The sequence below is a fragment of the Hippocampus zosterae genome, chromosome 17 (genome assembly GCF_025434085.1).
Source record: "Hippocampus zosterae strain Florida chromosome 17, ASM2543408v3, whole genome shotgun sequence".
Taxonomy (NCBI): domain Eukaryota; kingdom Metazoa; phylum Chordata; class Actinopteri; order Syngnathiformes; family Syngnathidae; genus Hippocampus; species Hippocampus zosterae.
In genome coordinates this window covers 15,795,930-15,809,411 of record NC_067467.1, presented here as the reverse complement: position 1 = coordinate 15,809,411, position 13,482 = coordinate 15,795,930, and the positions used below count along the sequence as shown (strand labels likewise).

General features: G+C 42.8%; 1 protein-coding gene across 3 annotated transcripts in view; it reads right to left on the bottom strand.

Annotated features, from left to right (window-relative positions):
* septin12 (septin 12) overlaps nt 1-13,482 on the bottom strand; it is a 174,755-nt gene that overhangs the window by 49,391 nt on the left and 111,882 nt on the right. The window contains exon 1 of one of the 3 annotated variants that reach the window (XM_052049633.1): nt 2,596-2,703. The exons of the other annotated variants lie outside the window; for them this stretch is intronic. The gene's annotated coding sequence lies outside the window, so the exon portion shown is untranslated. Of the gene's footprint in view, nt 1-2,595; nt 2,704-13,482 lie in introns of those variants that run through there. 3 annotated transcript variants of the gene reach the window in all.

The window sequence follows — 13,482 nt, the reverse complement described above, 5'->3', positions numbered from 1 at the left end:
GGCAATATTTGGACACCAAAGTCATGACAGATCAATCAGTATCCTGGAATACACTACATTGCTTCTTGTTCACATTCCTAGCTGACTTTACTGCCCCAAAAAAAACTTTCCAGTCACTCATGGTAACAGATATCATCACCACAAGGGGTGAATGGTAAATTGCACTTGCAATGTAATCACGATTTGAAGAAGCGGGATTTTTGTAATCTTAGAGGATGTGGTTTAAATGCTCATTACTTTATTGACAGTAGAGGGGAGGCGGAGGTTGTGTGTGTGTGTGTGGGGGGGGGGTCCCAGAATGCTAAGCTAATGCTGCAGTGCTAGCTTTCAGCTGATCTTTTTCACCTCGCATGGTTAAAACTTCCTGCTTGTGGAATAATAAAACTGTTTCAAACCAAAAGTCAGTTCGACAAGATGTTTAATGCCATCTTTAAGTAGGCATGATCATACCTTTCCTTCCGGTGGGGTTGTGTGATGTTACTACCTGGAGAGCGAGTAGGCTTTAATTTTATCCATGTATAGTATATTTATTGATCAATTTATATAAGAGTAAGTGATTTAAGAACTGCAGTACATCTTTACCTGTCATGTTTAATTAATGAAATGAAGTAACGCGTAGGAAGTGGAAGTGCCACCGGATTATTGTTTATTGATTGATTTTAGAAATTGAGTGATCACGAAGTGCAATCCACGTTTACATTCTGGATCATGTTTCATGAAAGAAAGTGATATGCCGAAAGTGCCAAAGCCGCTGATTTGTTTACATGATTGTTGTAATCTGCACTTCAGTTTGCACCTTTACAGAATAGTATGTACAGTATTTAGGCCAAATAAAAGATAGTTTGTTTCGGGTAACATGAAATTTCAGCATAGGGTCGGTAGGTCAGACAAAGTTTTTTTAAAATCTTTTTATTTTTCCCCATCAAAAATTTAAACAAAATAACCATAAAACATAAAACAAGAAGACATACAACCCGCCGCTCCGCGGCCACCGCCACCTATTTAGTTTTCTCCCCGCTCCGGACTCGGGGGCCGGGGCGTCCTCCTAAACACTCGGTTTTTACTTGGCCCGTGGTGTTCATCAAATAGTTAATTTTCAATACATCAATGGATGCTGTTTTCTTAACATTACGGTGCGAGCATGCGACTGTAACACAGAAAACGCGGTTTAAACTGTCGTCGGAGATCGCGGCCGCCACCATGTTTCAATGTTGTTGACACACGACAGGGCAAACAACGCATGCGCTCAGTGTGAATATCGAGAGTTTGCACCGATGTAAATTTGAAAAAAATGCCGACCCTAAAGTTTATTTACGACGTAGAAATTTTCGGTCGGTCGGGTTACCGGAAACACACTACTTTTTTTATACGCCTTAAGTTTACAATACGCTGACCAAGCTGTAATTGAAGTTGATATGTGGTCTTTCATATGAATGAATGCTTCATTTACCTTTACCTCTGGATTCTACAATGCCCATAAGGTCAATATTGTTTGTTGTTGGAGATTAATTTTTGAAAATTACATTAGAGAAAGGACCTGAAAAACAAATCCCCCAAATAAATTGCAAATTAAATTGCAATATTAAGGGGTGGGGGAGAACTAGATTATGTTCCATCTTCATTCAGCCACTAAGGGATAGCATGCACAATAATGTTGTACTGTACATTTGATTGGCTAGTAACATATTGTGTCTAAAGTGAGAAGATTACATACGTGGAGAGGTCATGGCAGCTGTCAAAGCCGGATTTCAATTACAAATGTAATATCGTCAGTATTTAATTCCAATAATAGACACTTTCCTTCCAAGTCGCCAGCTGACACAGTAACCTCACTTCACTCTGTAATGGGTGTGTCTGTTGAGGCTCTAGATCCATAGCATTCTGTTGTAAACTTTCCTCGAGGCATACGCTAGGTTGATGTCTGGAAGCCCTCGCACCACAATGCAAACATAAATCACTGGATGCAATAATTTCGTAAAGTCCGTATACGAGTGACTGTGCTTCATAATATAAGTTAAATGCGCAGCATATGATAAAAGGAAATGTAGGAATGCTGAGCCTTCATCCACTCTCAAAGTGAAGCAGTTTTACATGGGAATGGTCTTTTTTTTTTTAAGGTGAATATATATATATAAATTTTCCGAATACATACATCATGATGTTTTGTGGAACGTGTTGCTCCAATTTGTCATACTCTGGCAAGACTAAACTTAATTGTCATAATAAATGGCAGTACTCACATGAGCCAAGGCTTTTGGTCACCTCTGATACACTGAATTGTACCGTATGTTCCTTTCCACTTACCCAAAGGCAAAGTAACCAAGGAATCGAGAAACAAAAACCAAGACCAAAACTTGCCATTTCAAAAGAAAATTAAACAATTGTCATCATTCATCCTCATCAATCTCCTCCAAGAAGATTAACAAAATCCCAGTTGAAAGTTTTTACATATCCAAATCTGGATTCCCAACCAAGGCAGAAGTTTTACTATGGAATAAAATAAAGAAATAAATGCAAACATGAATAATGTCACTGATCCAACCACATAATAGTTTAAAGGGTCTAAACACAGGAAGAAGAGAAGTGTTCTTTTACCTGTTGCTTGGAGAACCTGGCAGTTCAGCAATGACACACAACAACTGGGCAGGATGTCATCTCACTTCTTGTGTGTAAGCAGGGGTGTGCCACAGCGTGTATGTTTGTGCGTGTGTGTCAGTCAGAGGATGATGCATTTCCTGGCTTGTGGCAAGGGGAACCGTTTCCTGGTTTAACTTTTAGTGAGTTGTGCACTGTTTCAACCCAATACACAAAATGATTTGTACCGAATAGGAAATATCCCCTTAAATGTGCCATTCAAATTCAAGTCAGTTCAAGACTCTGAAACGACCGGATAAGATAACTAACAGTCATGATGGAATCAATGAGAAATTCAGTCACTGGCACGAGGAAATATAATATCTCCAGTTGTGAAATGGTTGAAACCATACATGCACACATTCTTAAGCATTATCCTGTTGAATTTCTCACCCAATAATGTACTGCTCATGTTACAGCAGGATGACTTCAATGTCAACTCAGAATCTTTACAAATGAGACTTAATAATGATCGTAATTGAGTTGTCCGACCTGAGAGACTTTACCACAATGCTGAACAAAAGAACATTGTCAAACGTTCACCTTCCGTCAGTAACTAGAGAAGAGCATGGAAATCTTCAAATGACTTCCGGATTATGAGTTTCTGTGATTACAATGACGTAGATGACTGACACAGACACTTCAAGTTACTTGGTTACAATAAATAAATAAATAAGTACATTAATAAAAATCTGAAATATCTTTGCGAATATTTGAGATTTGTGGCTTATATATATATATATATATATATATATATATATATATATATATATAAGCGATAGATAGATAGATAGATAGATAGATAGATAGATAGATAGATAGATAGATAGATAGATAGATAGATAGATAGATAGATATAGATATATCTATATATATACCCCCAAACTAGATGAGAAGTTGCAACAGATCCCGGGAACAACATCGGACATCTCAGTCCAGAAATGTGCAGTGCTGGGAACAGCAAGGATACTACACAGAACCCTCAAGCTTCCTGGCCTCTATATACTGTATATATACAGTATATATTTTTTCATGCCAGTCAATACAGGTTTACTTATACAGAGCAGAGGTGCCCAAACATTTTTGAACGAAGATCTACTTTTCGATCAACCAACCTCGCACGATCGATGCGTTACTGTGCACGCGCGCATGACATGATGAGCAATAGACTGCTGCTGAGGCATGCAACTCACTATTGCAGCCTGTTAACTATTGGAGCTCACGCATACAGTTTTAAAATGCTTCTTTCGGTCCACAAGATTCCCATTCGTTGAAAGTGACATTGGGGAATTGTACACGAAATCCACTTTGTTTGATAATAATAATAATAATAATAATAATAATAGGGCGGCCCGGTAGTCCAGTGGTTAACACGTCGGCTTCACAGTGCAGAGGTACCGGGTTCGATTCCAACTCCGGCCTCCCTGTGTGGAGTTTGCATGTTCTCTCCGGGCCTGCGTGGGTTTTCTCCGGGTGCTCCGGTTTCCTCCCACATTACAAAAAAAACATGCGTGGCAGGCTGATTGAGCACTCTAAATTGTCCCTAGGTGTGAGTGTGAGTGTGAATGGTTGTTCATTTCTGTGTGCCCTGCGATTGGCTGGCAACCGATTCAGGGTGTTCCCGCCTACTGCCCGAAGACAACTGGGATGGGCTCCAGCACCGCCCGCGACACTAGTGAGGATCAAGCGGCTCGGAAGATGAATTAATAATAATAATAATAAAGGCTTCATCGCAATAGCTCTGATCGCAAACTGCCATTGCAGACTGCTGAGCGCTTGCAACCGGTGACACACTTCACACGCCACCGTACGTTAAATGTGACCTGCTTTATTTTATTTTGTTTTTTAAATATTTTTTGTGAAAGTGAGACTGATAGGATGATTAGGGTTCAGTGTGCATTAACACAAAAAGTATATTACGAACATGCACCCCTGATATAGAGCTCTCACAACAACTACAATTGTACAAGGCACTTTACAAAATAAATATTGTGTCCATATCAGAATATTCAGAATATCAGAATATTTCGGCTATGTATCAGCAATATCAGCTTTCGGGTCCTAACGTCCGTGGTCTGAATCTGTTCCTTAGGCCACCTTATTATTCCTGCAGGGTATCTGATCACTGGCAGGGCATATCTGTTTATTGCCAGGGTCTTATTCTTGCCATTGAGCTGGCTTCTTAGGACTTGCCTCACTCCATCCATCCATCCATCATCTACCGCTTACCCGGGGCCGGGTCGCGGGGGCAACAGCTTTAGCAGGGAAGCCCAGACTTCCCTCTCCCTAGTTACTTCTTCCAGCTCTCCCCGGGGGATCCCGAGACGTTCCCAGGCCAGCTGGGTGACATAGTCTCTCCAGCGTGTCCTTGGTCTTCCCCGTGGTCTCCTCCCGGTGGGACATGCCCGGAACACCTCACCAGGGAGGCGCTCAGGAGGCATCCGAATCAGATGCCCAAGCCACCTCATCTGGCTCCTCTCGATGTGGAGGAGAAGTGGCTCGACTCTGAGCCCCTCCCGGATGACCGAGCTTCTCACCTTATCTCTAAGGGAGAGCCCGGACACCCTGCGGAGAAAACTCATTTCGGCCGCTTGTATCCGGGATCTCGTTCTTTCGGTCACGACCCATAGCTCGTGACCATAGATGAGGGTTGGGACGTAGATCGACCGGTAAAATGCCAGATGCCCAAGCCACCTCATCTGGCTCCTCTCGATGTGGAGGAGAAGTGGCTCGACTCTGAGCCCCTCCCGGATGACCAAGCTTCTCACCTTATCTCTAAGGGAGAGCCCGGACACCCTGCGGAGGAAACTCATTTCGGCCGCTTGTATCCGGGATCTCGTTCTTTCGGTCACGACCCATAGCTCGTGACCATAGATGAGGATTGGGACGTAGATCGACCGGTAAAATGCCTCACTCGCTGGAGGTATTTGGCCATAGCCGCTTTCCTTGTTGCCAGTTCAAGGTTGCCATTGGCCTATGGTATACCGAGGTACTTGTAGCTGTCCTCAATGTCTGCTATTGTTCCTTCAGGGAGTGAGACCCCTTCAGTGCGGACTACCGTTCCTCTCTTAGTCACCATCCGAATACATTTCTCAAGCCTGAATGACATCCCGATGTCACTGCTGAAGATCCTGGTTGTGTGGATCAGGGAGTCTATCTCCCTTTCGCTCTTAGCATACAGCTTTATGTCATCCATGTAGAGGAGGTGACTGATCGTAGCTCCATTTCTGAGGCGGTATCCATAGCCTGTCTTGGTGATTACTTGGCTTTTCCACATCCTCATCGCAACGAAGGCTCTTAGGGTCCTGTTCACCTTATACAACTCCAAGCATTCAGTGATCCATGTATGTGGCATCAAGTCATAGGCTTTCTTGTAATCAATCCAGGCTGTGCACAGGTTGGTACGTCGGTACCTGCAGTCTTGTGCGACTGTTTTGTCAACCAGGAGCTGATGTTTGGCTCCTCTGGTATCACTACCAATGCCCTTCTGTGCTTCGCTCATGTATTGATCCATGTGTACAATTATGTTAGCCGCAATGATGCCTGACATGAGCTTCCATGTTGTGGAGAGACAGGTTATTGGCCCATAGTTGGATGGGACTCCACCCTTTGAGGGATCCTTCATGATCAGGATCGTTCGGCCTTCGGTTAGCCATCCTGGGTGAGTCCCATCCCTCAGCAGCTGGTTCATTTGTGCTGTGAGGCGCTCATGGAGTGCTGTGAGTTTCTTTAGCCAGTAGGTGTGGACCATGTCCGGGCCTGGTGCTGTCCAGTTCTTCATATCTGAGACTCTTCCTTGTATGTCTGAGACTGTTATGGTAACTGGGTTCTGTTCAGGGAGGTTGCTGTGCTCCTCTCTCAGTGTCACCAATAATTGGGCACGGCTGTTATGTGCAACCTCCTTCTCCCATATGCCTTTCCAGTACCTTTCAGATTCCAGTCTTGGTGGGTCAGCTCTGTTGTTAGGACCCTGCCACTGAGCGTACACTTTCGCAGGTTGTGTTGCGAACAGCCTGTTTATTCGTCTGAAATCATTCTGTTTTGTGTAACGCTTTTGGCGGCTGGACAAGGCTTGGAGCCTTTGTTTGTGAGTTTCGAGTGCTTCAGGTATGGTCATCTGGATGTACCTTTCGGGTATCGGCCTTTTCATCACACTTCTCTGGGCCTCCGTCAATTGACTCACATCTTTCCGAGCTGCCTTGATCTTAGCCTCCAACCGTCTTCTACATGGTGGGTAACGTATCTCATGACTCCCCTGGTTGCTCTTATAGTCAAGCATCTCAAGGATCACTGATGTTGAAGCGTATATCAGCTCAATGGGTTCCGTGATCGTTACGGTAGGGCGAAGATCACGTGGGACCTCCAGATCCAGACTGACAAGATGGTAATGTCGAACCAACCAGATATCGTAATCATAGATAAAGGGCAGAGGAAAGCCGTTGTAGTGAATATAGCGGTCCCAAGTGATGGAAACACCAGAAAGAAGGAACACGAGAAACTCGAGAAATACCAAGGGCTCAGAGAGGAGCTGGAGAGAGCCTGGAAGGTAAAGCTGACAGTCGTGCCTGTGGTGGTCGGAGCACTCGGGGCAGTGGCCCCCAAACTAGATGAGTGGTTGCAACAGATCACGGGAACAACATCGGGCATCTCAGTCCAGAAATGTGCAGTGCTGGGAACAGCAAGGATACTGCGCAGAACCCTCAAGCTTCCTGGCCTCTGGTCGAGGACCCGAGCTGAGTGAGGGACGGACACCACCTGAGGTGAGATGAGGATTTTTTTCATTTTTATATATATATGAAAGGTGCATTGGATTTTTATGCTTTACGTGTAATTCTGTACACAAGTAAAGGATTAAAAATATGCGATTAGAGTTGGAAAGCTTTCCTTAAATGGTCTCCCTTTCATTGGCTCTTTCTTGGCCTCCACTTTTTGAAGTCACTGAACACGTTTTCATTCACCCCACAAATCACCCATTGGAGTCAATGTGAGTGTGAATGGTTGTCTCTGTGTCAGCCCTGTTATTTACTGATCTGCCCAGGTTGACCCTCGCTCAATGTCAGCTGACACAGAAAGAGCGGCATTATGAAAATGAATGCAAATAGCAAAAGAAAAAAAAAAGAAAAATAATAAGTACATAACTTTTTGTCTCTGGTCTCTGCACATAGTAGCATATGATTTTGAATTCTGAAGAATTGACTTTGTGTAAACAGCTTGAAACAATGTTTTAAAAAATCTGCATCGCTTTGATAGGCTGTGGTGTCTATTATGTTTCTTGATGACTTTTTCTTTCTTTCTTGCGTTATCTGCCGCCACAACAGAGATGTCAAGGTTGTGGAACACTTGAGAGATGACAGCATTCCAACATCGCCCACATGAAACACTTCCCATACGTCTCACATTCCCTTGCTCCTCCTCTGTGCGATACTAAAAATGAGATTCCCATGGTTTATATTTCCGAAAATACAATAACAATCTTTGTGAAAATGCAGATACCTGGAGAACAAATCTGTTATCATTAAGATCATTTCTTGAGTCACCTAATGTCTTCACCATGGTTTGGGAAACACATGAAAAATACATTGTATTGTTGTATTTGTTGACAATTGTACGAACATTCTATAACTTGTTAAATAGAATAACTTGGTAAATTGAGAGCTTCGCCCTTTGGCTCTGCTCCTTCTTCACCACGACAGACCGATACAACGTCCGCTTGGGGCCCGGCCGGGCACAGCCCGAAGAGGCAACGTGGGTCCCCCTTCCCATGGGCTCACCACCCATGAGAGGGGCCAAAGGGGTCGGGTGCAATGTGAGCTGGGCGGCAGCCAAAGGCGGGGACCCTGGCGGTCCGATCCTCGGCTGCAGAAACTAGCTCTTGGGACATGGAATGTCACCTCCAAAATACATTGAAAGTCCAAAACACCCACCATAGTAAATCCTGAATCTCAGTGGACGTGCCATGTTTATTTAACCTTCAAACTTCATTGTCGCTCGGTTTACGTCCAGCAGGTCCTGTGATATGAAAAACAACTTATTGTCGTATGTTGATGTGATCTTGAAGTGGTACTGTGCACTGTTTACTCAGGCTGAAGTGTAGGAAAAATGGAGTGTCTTATCTCGCAGCAGGGTGCTGTCATATTGAATTGAAATCCTCTTTCAGGACTTGAAATCTCACAACAACAACCAGATCTTCTCAAAAAGATCGACTCAGTTTCAGCATTCTGTTGTGAAAACCAAAAAGGAGATACGTTTGTGGATGTAGTACTCTTTTGCACCACTAGAGTGCATCTTTCTCCACAAGATAATGAGCAGAATGGCACTTCATCATGAGAACCCATTGATACGAGACGTAGAATAAAATTTTAACCAAAAAACAAACCTTGTAAAAAAAATCTGAGAAATGTGGCATCTCAAAACAGTGAAAACCTATATACATACAAAGGTAAAGAGGATCGTTTTTCTGTGACCCTCAGTGCATGTGTCAACATGTTGCAACTGTGGAATGCAACAAATTCTATATTGTCCAAACAATTATTTACACTATCTTCACTTGTTATTTTCTGCACTACTTGAATCTTGTCACTCAGCATTATGTGATCAAATTTCAACTTCCCTCTCTCTTGAAGATACTGGCAGAGTATTTGTTTGACAGCTTAATTAGGAAGAAATAGAGCAACACCTGACGTTTACAGGACTGATTATTTTCCAGGTATCTGCCTGATAGCTTCAGTATATTGTAAAACGTATTTGAAGTATATATATATATACCTCCTATCGTATATACATATATATATATATATATATATATAGAGAGAGAGAGAGAGAGAGAGAGAGAGAGAGAGAGAGAGAGAGAGAGAGAGAGAGAGAGAGAGAGAGAGAGAGAGAGAGAGAGAGAGAGAGATACATATCACCCATCAAATTTTTAATAATTCCCCTCGATACTTACTTGTTCTGAGACCAAATCGAAAAAAACATCTAAGATAAAAGAACATTTGAAAATTGTTTTTGAAATACAAATTAAGTCTGGAGTAGCCCCTAAAATGCCATTTTTCTATTGCCCCCCATGACCAAATAGAATATCAATTAAAACTGTAAAAATTATACATTTATATTAAATTAGTTTCATTTGTTTTAATTAAACATATTTTAAATAATAATAACGGGCGGCCCGGTAGTCCAGTGGTTAGCACTGTCGGCTTCACAGTGCAGAGGTCAATTCCAGCTCCGGCCTACCTGTGTGGAGTTTGCATGTTCTCCCTGGGCCTGCGTGGGTTTTCTCCGGGTGCTCCGGTTTTCTCCCACATTCCAAAAACATGCATGGCAGGCTGATTGGACGCTCTAAATTGTCCCTAGGTATGAGTGTGGACGTGAATGGTTGTTCGTCTGTGTGCCCTGCGATAGGCTGGCAACTGATTCAGGGTGTCCCCGCCTACTGCCCGAAGACGTCTGGGATAGGCTCCATCACCCCCGCGCGACCCTAGTGAGGATCAAGCGGTTCGGAAAATGGATGGATGGATAAATAATAATTATTCATCGAACGTGTGTTCCTCCACATGTAAGCAAACTTTTTGCCATCGCCTTATACATAAAGTACGTTCATGTGTGCGTGCGTGCATGCGTGTGTGTATTAAGGGTGTGGAAAATAATCGATATTAATCGATACATCGATGCGCACATGCGCGATCCGAGTGCATCGGTTCATTCACTGGGTACGACGCGATTGACGGGTGAAATCGCGATTCATCACGATGCATTGATGGGTATCGGTAAAATCCGATTCAAGCGCCGTTTTATTCATGTTCAACGTCACATATCTGCCCTTTCCTGGGCGCAATTAATGCACCATCATTGCTTTGCGTTTTGTGTTGAATACGGACGGGAGCCGTGCGTCACATACAGTCCAGTTCAGTACACAACGAGCGAAACATTATGGAAGTTAGCGCAAGCAGCAGCAATGAAACTACTATATTTAATGCAGCCGCAACATTCAAATCTTATGTTTGGAAATACTACGGCTTCCAAAAGAAAGACGGAAAGCTTGATAAAACCTCCGTAATTTGCGAGGAATGTCGCACTAAGAAGCCATACAACGGCAGCACCACAAATATGCAGACCACTTAAAACGATGGCACCAGATCACCGACAAGTTTCCCTCCCGCTCGCCCGCTTCCCCGTCCAGTTCCTCGTCGGACACCGGAGAAACTCTTGGTAAACCAGGTCAGGATCAGAAAAAAATTGCCTCTTATTTTGGGAGTCCCCTTGCAACTCACTGTGACCGCGCAATGGCTATAACTAAGGCCACTGCTTATTTCATATGCAAAGACCTCCAGCCTTAGTGTGGTGGACAACGAGGGTTTCAGACAGCTCGTGCACGTTTTGGAACCCAGGTATAAAATACCAGACAGGTCTGTGTTCACTTACAAACATATTCCCGATGTGTACAACAAAGTGAGAAGTGAGATTACTGTGTCGCTGAACAGTGCGCAAAGAGTTGCACTTACAGTGGATGGGTGGACATCTTGCGCTATAGATTCATATACATATATATATTATTATTATATTTCATATAAGACACTCAGTGAGAATAGTCTGTTTGTGTTTACACTATAGCAAAAGCTGTGAGTCTCAGGTGCCAAATTGTTTACATTTTCTTTGCACAAAACCCAATTGTGAAAGGGCTTAAATAAGTTGTTTTACAAGTTCTACTCTTTATAAGGAATAAAGTGGTATCCTTTTTGTAATACCATACTGAATTCCATCTTTTTAAAAGCTTTTTTTCTTTGCTTATTTGCATCATGTTTAATTGTACAATATCGCAACAAATTGCAATGTATCGTATCGGATCGCATTGATTTGAACTTAATGTGTATCGAATCGTATCGCATCGTGACGACGGTGAAACGTCGTTTAAGTATCGTATCTCTGGCAGTGGATCGTGATGTGTATCGAATCGTCCTCAGTGCTGAGATTCACATCCCTAGTGTGTATGCGAGTATGTATATATACATCCATCCTGTGATCCCTCCATAGGACAGTGGCGGAGGACTCTGTGGACTGTTCGATTGGCTTGTGTGTTAGCCCTAACAATTACTCCCACCATTTTGAGAGATGGTTGCATGATTGCTTAACAGTGACCTGCCAGGCTTCTCGTTCTGTCTCCCCCATGTTGGTTATTGCTGTCTTGTCTATGTTCCTCTGAACGTGTTGTAACTGGCCAACAACTCTGATTCTGATTGTTTTTAAGTGTGGTGTATTTATGCCTCTGTATTGTTGATATCAGAGTCGAGTGGTTTTATCATGTTGCATATCCTTGAGGTAGATGAGCAGAATAAATGGTCAGAGTACCTCCTGAGCTCTTGCAAGATGATAATAACGCTAATAATAGGTAACAGGTTTAGCCACTGCATATCTTATGTTTGGTTGCCATCTCAACGACATGTATGAACAGGGATTAAGGGGGTTTCAAATACCCACTTCATAGATTTGTGATCTCACTGGCCAACTGCACAACATCGGTCCGTTCCTCTTTTATGCAATTCTAATTCCTTCGTTAATTACAGCAATTCAGTTCCTCCTACCATTTCACGGACTTTACCTCCAGCGCGCTGATCATAAAGAAAATGTTAGGAGCCACTGTGGCGATGAATCAAGTCGGGTGTTTTCACGCCCACAACGGTGCAAATGCCAAGAAACTGTGTGCATCTGTAAAAATATCAAACCTCAACCTCTTAGTCCAAAAAGTCCACTTCAACATATTGTGTGTTTCAATTCAATAAATGACCAGTATTATTTTCATACTATCTGTCTGCAAACATAAACAATTCTACCGCCACCTCCTCTGTCCGGGCCTCCTCTGTCCGGACCCTCGGCAAATTGTATAAAATAATAAATTATAAAGTGATTTTTACGTTATACATTTTCTATTTTTGGACTATAATCTGCGCATTACCGCGATCGCTTGTTAAAATTATCCGTTGTATTATTTGCGTGCACGAAAAGATGTATTGCAGAGGACGCAACAGCGCGACTCTGTGTGTGTATAATGTTTGACGAACTGGAGACGGGGGCATGTCGGCGATAACGATGCGCTGATTGGCTCCTCTGAACTTAAGGTGTGCCCATACATCAGCGTCACGCATTCAAAATGGATGATTGTGTCAGGAAACAGACGCATGCGCGAAGCCACAGTGTGCTCACAGCTTCAGCACAGGAGAGCCACACACATCGCGGGACGTTTCGATTGTGTGCAGTTTTGCTCCCGTCTACCCGGGGATCTTTGCAGCTGTTTAACAGCAGAACACCGCAACATGTTAAATGAACATCCCAATGGATTAGTGGAAGAACAGCACTGCACATTCCTGTGCTCCCTTGTGTCAGTATTTAAAATGGTTCTTAACTCCTCTTCTGATATATTTTTCAATGATTTCAGAGGGGATGTGAAAAGGGGAATTGTACAAATGAAAATAATATTTTTGTTTTCATTTTTAGTATTTATTTTGGTAAAATGAGTATTTTGTTTTGCTTTTGTTAAATTAAGGGAAAAAAGACAACTGCTGTTTAACAAAGTTAAAGTAAAAAATGTCTTATTTCCCTAAAAGGGCTATTTCTATTATTAAGCAGGCACAACTTAACAAAATAAAAGAGTTCCTCTGCCTCAACACAATACCTCTCATTAATTGGTGTGTACTGGCAAAGTGAATAATTGTTATTTTCATGCACCCCATTATTGGTTGGTTGTGAGGAGTGTTGATTTGTATAAGCTTGACCATACTAAATGGGCATATAGCCCTGCTCCCCATGACCACTGTGCATGGGACCGGACCTTGGTCTTATAAAAAAAAAAAGTGGACC